This window comes from Rhinopithecus roxellana, chromosome 4, assembly GCF_007565055.1.
Source record: "Rhinopithecus roxellana isolate Shanxi Qingling chromosome 4, ASM756505v1, whole genome shotgun sequence".
Taxonomy (NCBI): Eukaryota; Metazoa; Chordata; class Mammalia; order Primates; family Cercopithecidae; genus Rhinopithecus; species Rhinopithecus roxellana.
Genome location: NC_044552.1, coordinates 163,909,769 through 163,922,669, shown reverse-complemented (window position 1 = coordinate 163,922,669; position 12,901 = coordinate 163,909,769). Strand labels below are relative to the sequence as shown.

Sequence of the window (12,901 nt, the reverse complement as noted above, 5' to 3'; positions counted from 1 at the left end):
TTACACACAACAACTTACTTTAAGGTATAGGCTCAGAAATGCAGCCTGGGGGCCATAAAATAAAAGACTTAGGACCTGTTTACTTTCATGCAATCTCTGCCCTTCACTTGGTTAAAATCTCTCACTGATATTGTGGAGACTGCTTTTTGCTCATGGTCCTCTCAAAAAGTGACTCATTCATGCTGCATTCACCTCATGAGAGCTGAAGGCACATCACGGCAACTGCCTACCTGTTAACCTCACCAGATGACATGTAACTTCAGCCTCGCGAGACATGGAGAGGGGGTTCTGTGCTCTCCACATAGATAATGAAGGCAGATACGAGTGGTGGACAACTTCCACTCAGCTCCAATCTACTTTACCTCGAGCAACACAGTGCTCTGGCTACCAAAAGCAACCTGACAGGAAATCCCTAAGGGAATGCTGGGAAGCAGGAGGGTGTATGGAGATTACCCCATATTAACTTCCATCAGATAGCCAACAGTTGTGACTCCGTTCATTGCAAAGATGCTAAAATTTTCTGATATCTCGCCACTGTCTTATCTTAGAATAACATGTAAATAGATACTTGAGAAATTAGCTGTTATTGTACATGCCTCCCACCCCAGCCAGAAGACTGAAGTAGGAAACCCAGGTATTGGAACGGAACAGAATCCCCAGGGTCTAGTAAGATTTGCAACCCGGGCATTCCTTACAATGCACAGAGCTGAAGGGGTACAGCAAAGCCAAGTGAGAGGCTCAGTGATTAACCTGAAGAGTCGGGACAAATGTGGAGAATGCAGGTTCACAACCAACCAGGTAGAAACAGGAGAACTGGTCAGAGAGAGCAGTTCTAGCACAGTGCAGGCAAGGGAGGACCCAAAGGTTAAAGCACTGTATATGCCTCATTCTCAACATTTTGCTAAGATTACTCATCCCTTTAATCCCTCAACACCAACAACAAAGGAAGCTCATCAGATAAGCCTGAATATAAAATCTTTCTTTGCTCTTACTGTTTTTCAAAGGCTAACTCAAAACCTAGTTGTAAGAGCCTATTGAATTGCTTTTCTTTTTTCCACTCTTTTCAACATACTATATTAAAATAAAGTAAGTGGGAGCCCTTGGTAAACAGGAATTGAATTCCATGGAAGTCACAGCCCAACACAACACAACATTCCAGAGAAGGCTGGCATCACAGTGAACTGAATGTCAGACCGTTTTCCTATTTAGTAGCAGTTTTGAATAGAGAAGGGAGCAGAAATCAATTAAAAGGAAAGACAAATTCTTTGTGGTAATAAAATTCTCAATATTTAAAAAATGATGAATATTCACAGCAAAAGCAAAGCAATTTATAAATTATTTTAAGACATATTACAATTTGGGCCAGAAATATGGCAGAGAGATTATTAAAAATACGATACTTGTTTAAACAAGCATAACCACTTAGGCTTGTTTCTCCCCACTGAGTAGGCAAGAACTGCCTTATATAATCACTCACACATTTGTTCTATTCTGTTTTGTACCTCTGGGAGGGGTGAAAGAGGAAAAATGTAGGAAATTTTCTTTTGTGGAAAAGCATATGTGTACAGCCACAAGCTCTGCGGATTTTGAGACTGATTGGATCAAACCCAGAAGGCCACATCCACCGTTATGGCAGAGTTCCAACATGAAGGCAAAGCACCTGCAAGGGAATTACCCTTAAACTTTTATTATGACTGCATTTGCATAATATTATTTTTTCTTTAGTCACAGAGAAGAATCTCTTAGGGCTTGATTCTTACTAATTCTACAAGTCACTAAATAACTTAGCACTGCCTCTCACTTTCCTTATGAATGTCCATCTTCCATTTTTGTTCATAATCAGGACTTACAAGAAATCTGGCTGCATGTAGATGTCATTTTTGCTCCATTACTAAAAATGCTCTAAGGGAGAAGTTTTTTTAACTTTATGTTCTGGGATACGTGTGCACAACGTGCAGGTTTTTACATAGGTATACATGTGTCATGGTGGTTTGTTGCACCTATCAACCTGCCATCTAGGTTTTAAGCCCTGCATGCATTAGGCATTTGTCCAAATGCTCTCCCTTCTAGGGGAGAAGTTTTGAATCTTCCGAGTATCCCAGCACATGAATATCTAGGCTGCCCTCCCTTTGCATTGAAGATTATTGGTTTTATTTCTGCTGTTTAAGTTATTTGGATGAAACTCAGGTGAAACTGACTCATGAAACTGTAGGGAAGGTAAAACTTCACCTCTATCCTCTTAGGATTTTTTTTAAAAGTTATCCTGAGAATTAAATTGACAGGAGACAGATCAACAGAAAAAAAAGCATACACATGCTTTTTTTTAATACATAGCATGGGAATCTTTAATAAAGATTACTTAATACATAGCATGGAAATCTTTAATAAAGAAACGGAGGCCCAAGGAGTTGAACACTTACCTACTGAATTGGACAAAGAATAGTAATTTGCGAAAAGGCAACTAAATTATTTGGGGAGGCAAGAAGAAAATAATTATTTTAATAAAATCTGTACAGAATCCTCTCAGCCTCACTTGCCCCTCCTTGATGATAAGAGTGTTGTTTTCTTTCTAGTATAGGGAGGATATCCTTCACACGGGAATTTCTTCTCCTGCCTTTAAGAAACAGCAGGAAGGTCAGAGCAATCTTGTGACTGCTGCTTTTCAAGTCCCTTTAACTCAAAATAATGAGTCTATATGTCAAAGTGGCAATATTTGGGGGTGGCATATTCTTAACTCCTTTAAAACAAACCTAAGTGTATTGAAAATAGCAATAGCTTTGGGAACATTTTATTAATGTAACTATTTACAATAAAATTCTTAATTAAGAAAAGAAAACCATGAAGTAAATACCCTGGGAAACAAAACCCTAAAGCAAGATCTGTCTGGATCTAAGGATTCAGAGACACATCAGGAACACCAAATTCCAGGCCATCCCTCCCTGGTGTGATGTTTAGTTTGTGTCAGAAGTAAGATTTGGTTCAGACTCGCACTGACCTCTCAGTGATACTCCAGGGCAAGGGTTATCAATTCTAGCTCCTACATAGAATCCCCTGGAGCTTTCCAAAAAATCCTGACGTTCAGAACTTACTTTTGACCCATTAAATTGTGGTCTCTGGGAATAAGGCACAGGCATTGGAACTTTTTAAATGCTCTCCGAGTGATCCTAATGGGCCTCCACTGTTTAGAAGAAGAGTTCCCTAACTGTGTTCTATGGAACTCTAGGGTGATTCCTGTAGAAGTGAGGCTGCATGTTAAGGCTGCCACTCCTCCAGACCCTCCATCCAAATTCTTCCCCTAGTTACCTCTTATTTTATGTCTTTTACATGCTTCAAATAAATAAAAATCCATTTGGAAAAAAAAGTGGAAAACACTAGAGAGATATAAAAGTGGAACAGTTTTGATTGAAACAAAGTCCATCTCACCTTTAGTTGGGACAACAAATTTGTCTGTAGGGAAAGAGGTAGGGAAGGAGGCTGTGTTTTTGAGGACATCTCTCAGAAGAAGATGGAAACTGACCAGTTTGTAAGCATATATTTCTTTAATTGCTTGACTTCATGCATAGGGTCGGTGAAACCCATTCACTGTTAGCCAACTGTTTAAGGAAGTAACCCTTCTTAAAACACTGATTACTATCCCTCATGCTTCCTCCGTGACACAAATACCAATGAAACCCCTGGGAGAAATAATTGTGTTCTGTTGAAACTATCAGAAATTATTATGATTGCAGAAGCACATGTCTTTATGATAAAATATAGGCACAGAATGTTTTTACAATGCAACTAGTCACCATTTTATAGGTTATAAACTGCCAAAGAATGCATATATCTTAAGGTACCGTTCTTAAGCAAAGTTACTCAATATCATGAGTTCTTATTTTGCTGACTTAATCCTATTTCTTGAAACGACCCAGTGAATGTGATTAGGTGAAGTAATTAATTCATTTTCCCATCTTAATCTCAGTTTTCATTGCAATTTAAAACTTGTGAAGATTTCTCTCTGGAACTGGTGTAGCCGTAGGTTCAGGAAACCTGAAATTATAAAAAGATAGCTGGGCCGGGCGCGGTGGCTCAAGCCTGTAATCCCAGCACTTTGGGAGGCCGAGACGGGCGGATCACGAGGTCAGGAGATCGAGATCCTGGCTAACACAGTGAAACCCTGTCTCTACTAAAAAATACAAAAAACTAGCCGGGCGAGGTGGCGGGCGCCTGTAGTCCCAGCTACTCGGGAGGCTGAGGCAGGAGAATGGCGTAAACCCGGGAGGTGGAGCTTGCAGTGAGCTGAGATCCGGCCACTGCACTCCAGCCTGGGCGACAGAGCGAGACTCCATCTCAAAAAAAAAAAAAAAAAAAAAAAAAAAAAAAAAAAAAAAAAAAAAAAAAAAAAAAAAAAAGATAGCTGGCCAGATGGAAAGAAAGGTGCACTCTAAAATATATAAAAATTAAAGTTTGGGGACTATTTGAAATCTTTTATAAACTTTCCACTGCCAAAAATTCCTTCTGTATCAATTGTCATTTTTATCTAAGGAAATTTTTAAAAAATAAAATGGAAAGTTTACTTCAGTGATACAGTAGAAGCATAGTTTGAGTATAACTATCCTAAGTATTTAGAAACCCAAGGTGAAAAGCTGTTCAGGATGGGAAAGAATCCAGGGGCCCAGACAGAGGCCAGGAGACCTGGAGATAGACCTCTATTCCCAAGAGGACACTAAGAATCCAATGGACTGGGAATTCACACACTACGGACTGTAAGATTTAGGACAACAGAGTTGAAAGAGACTTGGAGATGTATGAATTCAACATCCTCATTTTACAAATGAGGGAACATCCTTTCAAAAGTTATATGAACAATCAAGAATATACGAAAATGAGGCAGAATTTGTGTGATGGAAATTAGGAGTAGACAAATGTAGGCCCAAATTGATGTTCAATAACTTCACAATGGCTTAACCACCTTAGCCTTTTTGGACTCTAGCATTATTTATAAACATAGAAAAGGTAATACCTCCTTCCCAGTATGCTTGTGAAACTTAGATGAAACAAGAGCCAAGACTTCAAATTAACTTAGTTTTTAAAATTAAATTCATGAAATTCCAGTAGTAACATAGGAGTGGTTTAGTTTTAAGTTCAAAACAATATAGTTTCTTGAAAATGATATAGCATAGACAGGAAAATAAGTTGAAAATTTTCCAACTCTTTTATTGAAATATAAGAAAATGATTCTCCAGAATGAAAGAGTAAACTTTTAGCAGGAAAAATTGTTCCAGAAAGACCTACCTGAAGGCCTATTTAACATTTTTGGACATGAAAGATAAAGAAACCAATGAGAATATAGGATAAAATATCATGTTAGTAATAAAGAAGAAATAAAGATGGCATCAGACATCAGGGTGTGGCACCTCAGCAATATTCAATGACAAAAGACAATGAAGTAACGCTTACAATACACTCACGTAGAGAAAGTATGAACCAGACAAGCTGTCCTTCAATTAGAGAACAGGCCAACAGGCTGAATATGTAAGAATTCAAGGAATAGCATTCCTATGAGCCTTTGCTAAGAATGTTACTAAAAGGTAAACTGCAGCCAAGCAGGAGGTGATTGAAGAAACTTTAGCAAAATAACTGCTTTCATTTATTTTGTTGTGTACCTTATGAAATTTTTCAAACATATACAAATGTAAAGAGAATAATGTAATGAATTCCATGTACCTGCCATCCAGTTTCAAAAGTTTCCATATTTTGCCAATCTTGTTTCATCTTTCAGCTTTTTCCCTAAACTTTCTTTTTTCTAAAGTATTTTTAAAAAACTTCTAAACATCATGGCAGTTCACATATAAATATTTAAATATACATCTCTAACTGAAGAACTTTTTAAAAAACATAAACCAGCACACCATTATCACACATAGCAAAATTAATAATTCTCTAAAAATCATCTAATATTCACATTTTCCTAAATATCTCAAAGATATCTTGTTACAGTTGGTTGTTTTGAAACAGGATACAAATAAGATCTATCCAGCATATCTGGTTAGTAAGTCACTTATATCTCCCTTATTCTTCTTTTTTAATACTGTTAATCTGTGGGGAAACTGAGTCATCTATAAAATGGAATGTTCTGTATCTAGATGTACCTGGTTGTTTTCTTGTGGGGCTAATTGCCTTGTTTTCTGTTACTCACATTTCCTATAAACTAGCAGTAATGTCTAAATAGTTGATTAGGTTTAGCTTTTTAGGAAACAATATTTCACAGGTGGTACTATGTACTTGTTCTTGCCTTGCCTCCTAAGGCACATAATATCTGGTTTGATTTTTAGTGATGCTAATATGGATGAATGGCTTCAAATTGCATAGGTCTGACCCCATTCTGCTTTCACCTAATAGTTTAGAATTCATTATTTATTGTCTAGATCGATTATGTCATCAGAGGTTGTAAAACGTTTGCTTTCAAATTCTGAAAAGCCCTATAAACAATAAAATAATTAGTAGAGAGATAAAATTAATAAGCATAAGACAATAGCTTTTCACATACTCAGATAACAATCACTTAGAAAGATATAGTGGAAAAAAGAAACCATTTACAATAGGAACAAAGAAAACACCTACAAATAGAGTTTACAAGAAACATGTAAAACTTATGTGAAGTAAACTTTAAAATATTCCTAAAGGACGAAAGGTATCCTTGAATGAATAGAAAGGCACCCCAAAGTCTTGGACAGGTTAATGACCAATTCAGTAGATCTGGAGTGCAGCCCAAGATTCTGAGTTTCTTACAGCCTGCCTTCCCCAGAATTGCCTGCTCTGTGCCGTACAGCAGTTATTCTCAAGATGTAGCCCCTAGACCAGTAGCATCAGTATCACCTGAGAACCTGTTAGAAATGCAGATTCTTTTGCCTCACTCCAGACCTACTGAATCAGACACCCTGGAGGTGGAGTTCAGCAATCCACATTTTAATAAGCCCTCCAGATGATTTTTACATGGACCAAAATTTGAGAACCACTGCCTTAGTGTTATCAAATTTAACTTGAACTGGAATCAGCTAGGATCATGTTAAACTGCAGGCTTGACTCAACAGGTTTTAGATACTGTCTGATTCTGCATTTCTAACAAGCTTCATCGCGATGCTGATGTTGACGATCTGAAGATAACATTTTGAGGGACAAGACTAGAAGAACAGTCTGTTTCCAGCTTACTGAAGGCCAGCCTAGTCCGAAACCCTCGCTTGCTATTTTTTCCTAGATATTAATAACAAATAATAGCTTAATGTGTTACTCCTCCCAATAATATGTTTGTGTTCCTTTCAAACAAAATTTAACCAAAAATAATTAAAAGTGAACCTCCAGCTTTGGTGGAGAAATTTTAGAGAGATACTTATCAGCATCTGTCAAATCATGCTATAGATGCTATACTGCTAACTGGAACCTAAAGAAAAAGAAAACATTATTGAAGAAAATGCTCTCTATGCATAGAGAGAATGTATAAATGTATAAATACAATTTGCCTCTAATTTTTGTCTTTTTATAAATTTTGATTTTCATGTTAGTGCTCAGGCTCTATCGCTTCATATTGCCCCAAAATTCAGTGACTTACAGCCACAAACATTTATTTAAGCTCATGATTTTTGGGGTCATGGAGTTGGATAGGACATAGCAAGGACTTCTCTACAAAGCCTGCAGCCTCCACTGGAGTGGGTCAAATGTTTGGAGATGGCTACAATGATTTGACTAGGGCCATAGATCTGGGGCCTTTTGTTCTCACTGTTGGTTGGACTTCCTGGTCCTTCTCCATGTCATGTACACCGGGGCCTGAATGTTTAAAGTGACTCCTTCGCTCACATGTCTGGCTCCTAAGCTAGAATATCTGGGATAATTGGAGCCATTGGGATCTCTCTCTCTCTCTCTCTCTTTATCTTTATCTCTCTCTCTCCCCCAGACCCCCGCAACTGGCTAGCTTGGGCCTTTTCAGAGCTTGGTAGTCCCCGGGTAATTGCAGTTCTTACATAGTGACTTTTACCATACTGTTGAGCATTGCAACATTGTAAGAGACCAAGGCATAAACTGTGATACTGCTTAACAACCTACTTTTGTGTCTGCCATAGTTTATTGGTTCATAAGGTCAGATTCTAAGTGAGGACAAGACTACATCTACCAGAAGGAGCCATTGAACCATGTTTAATTTATCACATGTGCTGGTTAATTTTAGATGTCGACTTGATTGGATTAAGGGGCAGCCAGATAGTTATTAAAGCATTATTTCTGGGTATGTATATGGGGGTGTTTCCAAAAAAGATTGGCATTTGAATCAGTGGACTGAGTAATTAAGGAAAATCTGCCCTCACCTAATCTAGGCAGGCACCATACAATCCACTGAGGGCCTGGGTAGGACAAAAAGGGAGAGGATGGACAAATTTGCTCTCTCTCTCTCTCTCTGTCTCTCTCTGTCTCCCCTCGAGTTGGGTCACCACTCTTTTCTCTGTCTCCTGGAGTTGGGTCACCAATCTTCTCCTTCTCTATTGGCCCTTAGAAATAAAAACTTCAGGTTCCTTTGCCTTTGGCTCTGGGATTTGTACCATCAATTCCCCTGGTTCTCAGGTCCTCAGACTGGGGCTTGAGCCACCCTACTCACTTACCTGATTCTCCAGCTTACAGGTGGCATGTCATGGGCCTTCTCAGCCTTCATAATCACATGAACCAATTCCCACAATAAATCCTCTTATATATATATATACACACACACAATATATATAGCACATATATTTTGTTATATATTTGTCGTATTTTGTTGTATACAATAATATATATAACAATATATATTCCCACAATAAATCCCCTTTCATATATATTTTATGTATATATACACACGCATACACACACAGACATACAGACACATACACACACAAGCACACACATGTATATGTATGTATGTATATATACTGTTGTACTGTTGGTTCTGTTTCTCTGGAGAATCCTAACTAATATACCACTGTTAAATGTTTATTAAAATGAGAGACCCAGGTACACCAAAGATACTCTAAAACTGCTTAGCTAGAACCAATTTAAATCCAAAAAAAAAAAAAAAGCTCACTGTAAAACTTCTGAAAGTTCTTCCCAGCCCAAGAAAACCCATGGTATATTGGCAAATACGTCATATGAGGATGTCTCTTTTTTCCCAGAGGGCCAATTTTTAAATCTTTATCATACTCTGCTGTTTGAAATCCAAATAACATTTCCAATATTTTAACCTCACAGCCCCTCACCACCTTCACCGACTCCCTATATAAAATCAGTAGTTCTTCACCATGACTGTACATTATAATCACTTAGGAAGCTTTTAAAAGAAATTTCAATGTTCAGGCCCTAACCCAGAAAAGTTACATCAGGTTCTTAGGAAATGGGACCAGACATTGAGATTGTCAAAGGCCCCCAGGTGATTCCAGTGTGCAGCCAACATCGAGAGCTGCTGACAAACACAGATAGATGCTTTCCATCAAACCTCTCACACCAACCTCTTAGCTTTTTCTTAATGATTTTGGGATCTAAAATGAGAGAAGTCCAAGCACTACCCACAAAGGAAGTTAAATATCCCCTGGCTTGTACAACAGAGAAAAATGAGAGGGAAATATTAGAAAATTAAGACAATTACCTTAGAGAATTCAGAACCACCAAAGTCTAAATAGAATAATATGGTTAGTAGTTGAAGTACCCGAAAAATATCATGTGAGATGCGATAGCAGTTTTCTGCTACCCAGTGACTTCTGGATTGCTTTAAGCAGTTTTTAGAGTAAATCAGTGGATCATCAGGCTTTGAAACAACTAATCTGAATCAATAATGTCATGGTTCTCTCGTTAAATGTATACATTTTCAGTGATGCTTTAAAGGTCTCAAATAGAAAACCATGCAAAAGTTTTAAAAGTTGCTTTGGATACATTTATTTTACAATATATTACTTTAAGGTATAATGCATAGAATTATGTAGTGATTTGTCTGCCATGCCTTATTTTTGTAATCTTTGTTAAAGATTTTTTCCCCACTTGATATTTGATATGAATAAGCTGAATGTATCCTAAAGCTGAATTAAGTGGTTGAGCCTGAAAAAAGGAAGGAACTGCACAGGAAAAACTAAAGAATCATATATATGTGTACACAATTTATCATGGGATAAATTGGACAGAATCAGCATTGTGTGCCATGAAATTTTTCCTTGAGTATATTCCTTGTATGGGAAAGCATCACATTCTTTTCAAGAGCATTCTGCAATCCTTTCCTCTTACATAATAGGGTAGTGGTGGTAGAGAGAAGACAAGATCTTCAGGGAAAATTAGAAGTATAAAAAGGGAGTCAACCTGGGCTTGGGTTAACTCTAGCCCAAGGACCCCCTCCATACGCCTCAATTCTAGACCTGGAAGAGACTGTTATGGCAGACATTAGTATGATCTTTGGGTGCCCTCTCTAGATATCCAAATTCAGGGTGCCAGTGTCCCAGTTCTGTGGTGTAACCTCCTCTGGAAGATCACCCTTGGACCAATGGAAACTCCTCACCTGGAGTTTTATGAGGAATGCTCTCTCTTGCCCCGGAACAACTCTTGGCTGCAATGGAAGCCCCAGAGCACAGTTGGGTCAGGAGGAAACTGACATTCCAGAGCCCCTGTAGGTCAAGCTGAGGCTGAAGCCCCAGAATTTCCTGTGGGATTGATTGAGACTCCACTTGAAACTGCATTCTTTCTTGTGTTTATCCTGCTAGTATGTTTCTCCTAAGAGGATTTCCTTTTTAATAAATCATGTATACACAGCCCGTGTCAGGCGCAGCCTCTAGGGAGCACATCCAAAGACAACTAATGGTCCACACATCTTAAAGTCTCTGCTGTCAAAGCCAGCTCATGCTGCTGCCTCCGGATACCCATTCCCTCAGGATACTCAAGAGCAGGCACCAATTTGCTCTCCCTATCTTGCTCCACTGCCTCCAGGACAATTCATGGGACAGATAAGTTTTCTTGGACTTGTTTTTTTCCTGAGTAAAGGACTGTTAAAGAATTTAGGACCAGGAGTCAGGATGACAACCTGTTAAGTGACTTCTTCCAGAGGAGGAGGATGAGCTCCTCTGCTACTTATTAAGCTGCAGCACCAAGTACCCAGACTGCCGGCTTCTTGCCAGTCAGCTTGGAGTTTCTTGAATGAGGCAGTCATTGTCATGAGTGTAAGCTTTCTGAGTGCAGAAAGTCCCTGGAGTTGAGGGTAGCAGAAATATGCCCCAGATATGACTCCTCAATCCTCAGTTTCTCACAACTAACCTACTTCTATAGAACTTCTGTTTCAGCCTCTCAAGCACTGCAAGAGAGGCATGGGCATTGCTTCCTATGTGTGTTTTTCCAGCTCAGAAGACACTTAAAGGCAGACAAACTTCAAGTCAAGAAAGATTAAGAAAGAGAATTCTTTGCTGAATTTTGTCTCCCTTTATTCTGAAAACTCTACTCCTTCACATCCCTAATCCCTGTTCTCTCCCTGCCAGATACACACACAGATGTCTGACCCTGCACCTCCAAGTTCCCAAAGATATTGTATGTAGAAAAAACAAACCTTTTTTAACTGACATTCACACTCAACACTGAACACTGCTTGCCACCAATTGTATAGGTTTTCTCCCACACAATTGGCCAATTTCTCCCACACAATTGGCCAATTCTCCAATACCAACTGGATATCTTAAATTCAATTCTGGCATTAATCGGCATTAAGTGCAGACCCCCAGCAGGTTAAGAGCTCAGTCCCGTAAGACCTCCCCCAACTTCAGACACCAGTCACAAGCAGTAGGTTCCAAAGTTACTCACATCTTCTATCTGACATGGCTACAAAGCAGAGGTTCCAATGAATCTCAGGACAGAGCTTTATTTACTTTCATCCATCTATTATAAAAGAATATAACTCAGAAATGGTCAGATGGAAGAGATGCACAGGAACAGGTTTGGCAAAAGGGGCATGGCACTTCCACGGTCCCTTTGGGCACACCACCCCTCATGTATTGAGCAACGCAGAAGCTCTCTGAACCCTGTCCTTTGGATTTTTATGGGAAGCTTTATTCTTGGGCATGATTGATTAAATCATTATCCATTTGTGAGCGACTCAACCTTCAGCCCCTCTCCCTTCCCCAAGGTCTGGCAGTGGGACTGAAAGTTCCAACCCTCTAAACACATGGTTGGTTCCCTTGGCAACCAGACCCCATTCTGAGGCCATTCAGAAGCCACTAACCATCAGTCATCTCATTTGCATACTACCAGACACATCACTTGGGAGGTCCCAAAGGTTTTAGGAGCTCTGCACCAGGAATAGGAAGAAAGATCAAACACATATTTCTTCTTGTAAATGACAATAACATAGATATGTTCTGGGTCCTATACTTGTAGGATTCAGTTTGCCACCATGTTTCATGTTAATAAAAAGTTAATTTTCAGTTTTCTCAAACTAGGAGAGATAGACTCCCACTGATATAAGGTATGACCCACAGCACAAAACATAGTTCTTTTTTTAAGCACAATTCTTCCCAGAGATTTAAGGAGAATTTATGTACATATACACATACACATATATATGTATATACTGACGTGGATATAGTACATTGTAGAATGCAAGATTTGCATTATTTCTGATAAATGTAAGACTGCAATACAGTTTTATGCCAGTACTGCTTTGGACAGTGTCCCCAGACCTTTAGTCAGGGTCAATTTACCCTACTATAGTCTGAATGTTTGTGTCTCCCCCAGTTTCATATGTTGAAATCCTAACCCCCAAGCTGATAGTATTAAGAAGCAGAGCCTTTGAGAAGTAATTGGGTCATGATGGTGGAGCCTCCAGGAATGGGATTAGTGCCTTATAAAAAATGCTCAGGGGAGTTGATTTGCACTTTCCACC

At 38.9% G+C, this 12,901-nt stretch overlaps 2 protein-coding genes across 4 annotated transcripts in view; one reads left to right on the top strand and one right to left on the bottom strand.

The window, feature by feature from the left end:
- CALHM4 (calcium homeostasis modulator family member 4) overlaps positions 1-870 on the bottom strand; it is a 33,201-nt gene extending 32,331 nt beyond the window's left edge. Inside the window, exon 1 of one of the 3 annotated variants that reach the window (XM_010373221.2) lies at positions 696-870. The gene's annotated coding sequence lies outside the window, so the exon portion shown is untranslated. The remainder of the gene's footprint in view (positions 1-695) is intronic. The other 2 variants (XM_010373222.2, XM_010373223.2) reach the window with 2 other exon arrangements.
- TRAPPC3L (trafficking protein particle complex 3 like) overlaps positions 1-12,901 on the top strand; it is a 49,335-nt gene that overhangs the window by 16,194 nt on the left and 20,240 nt on the right. The window lies entirely within an intron of this gene.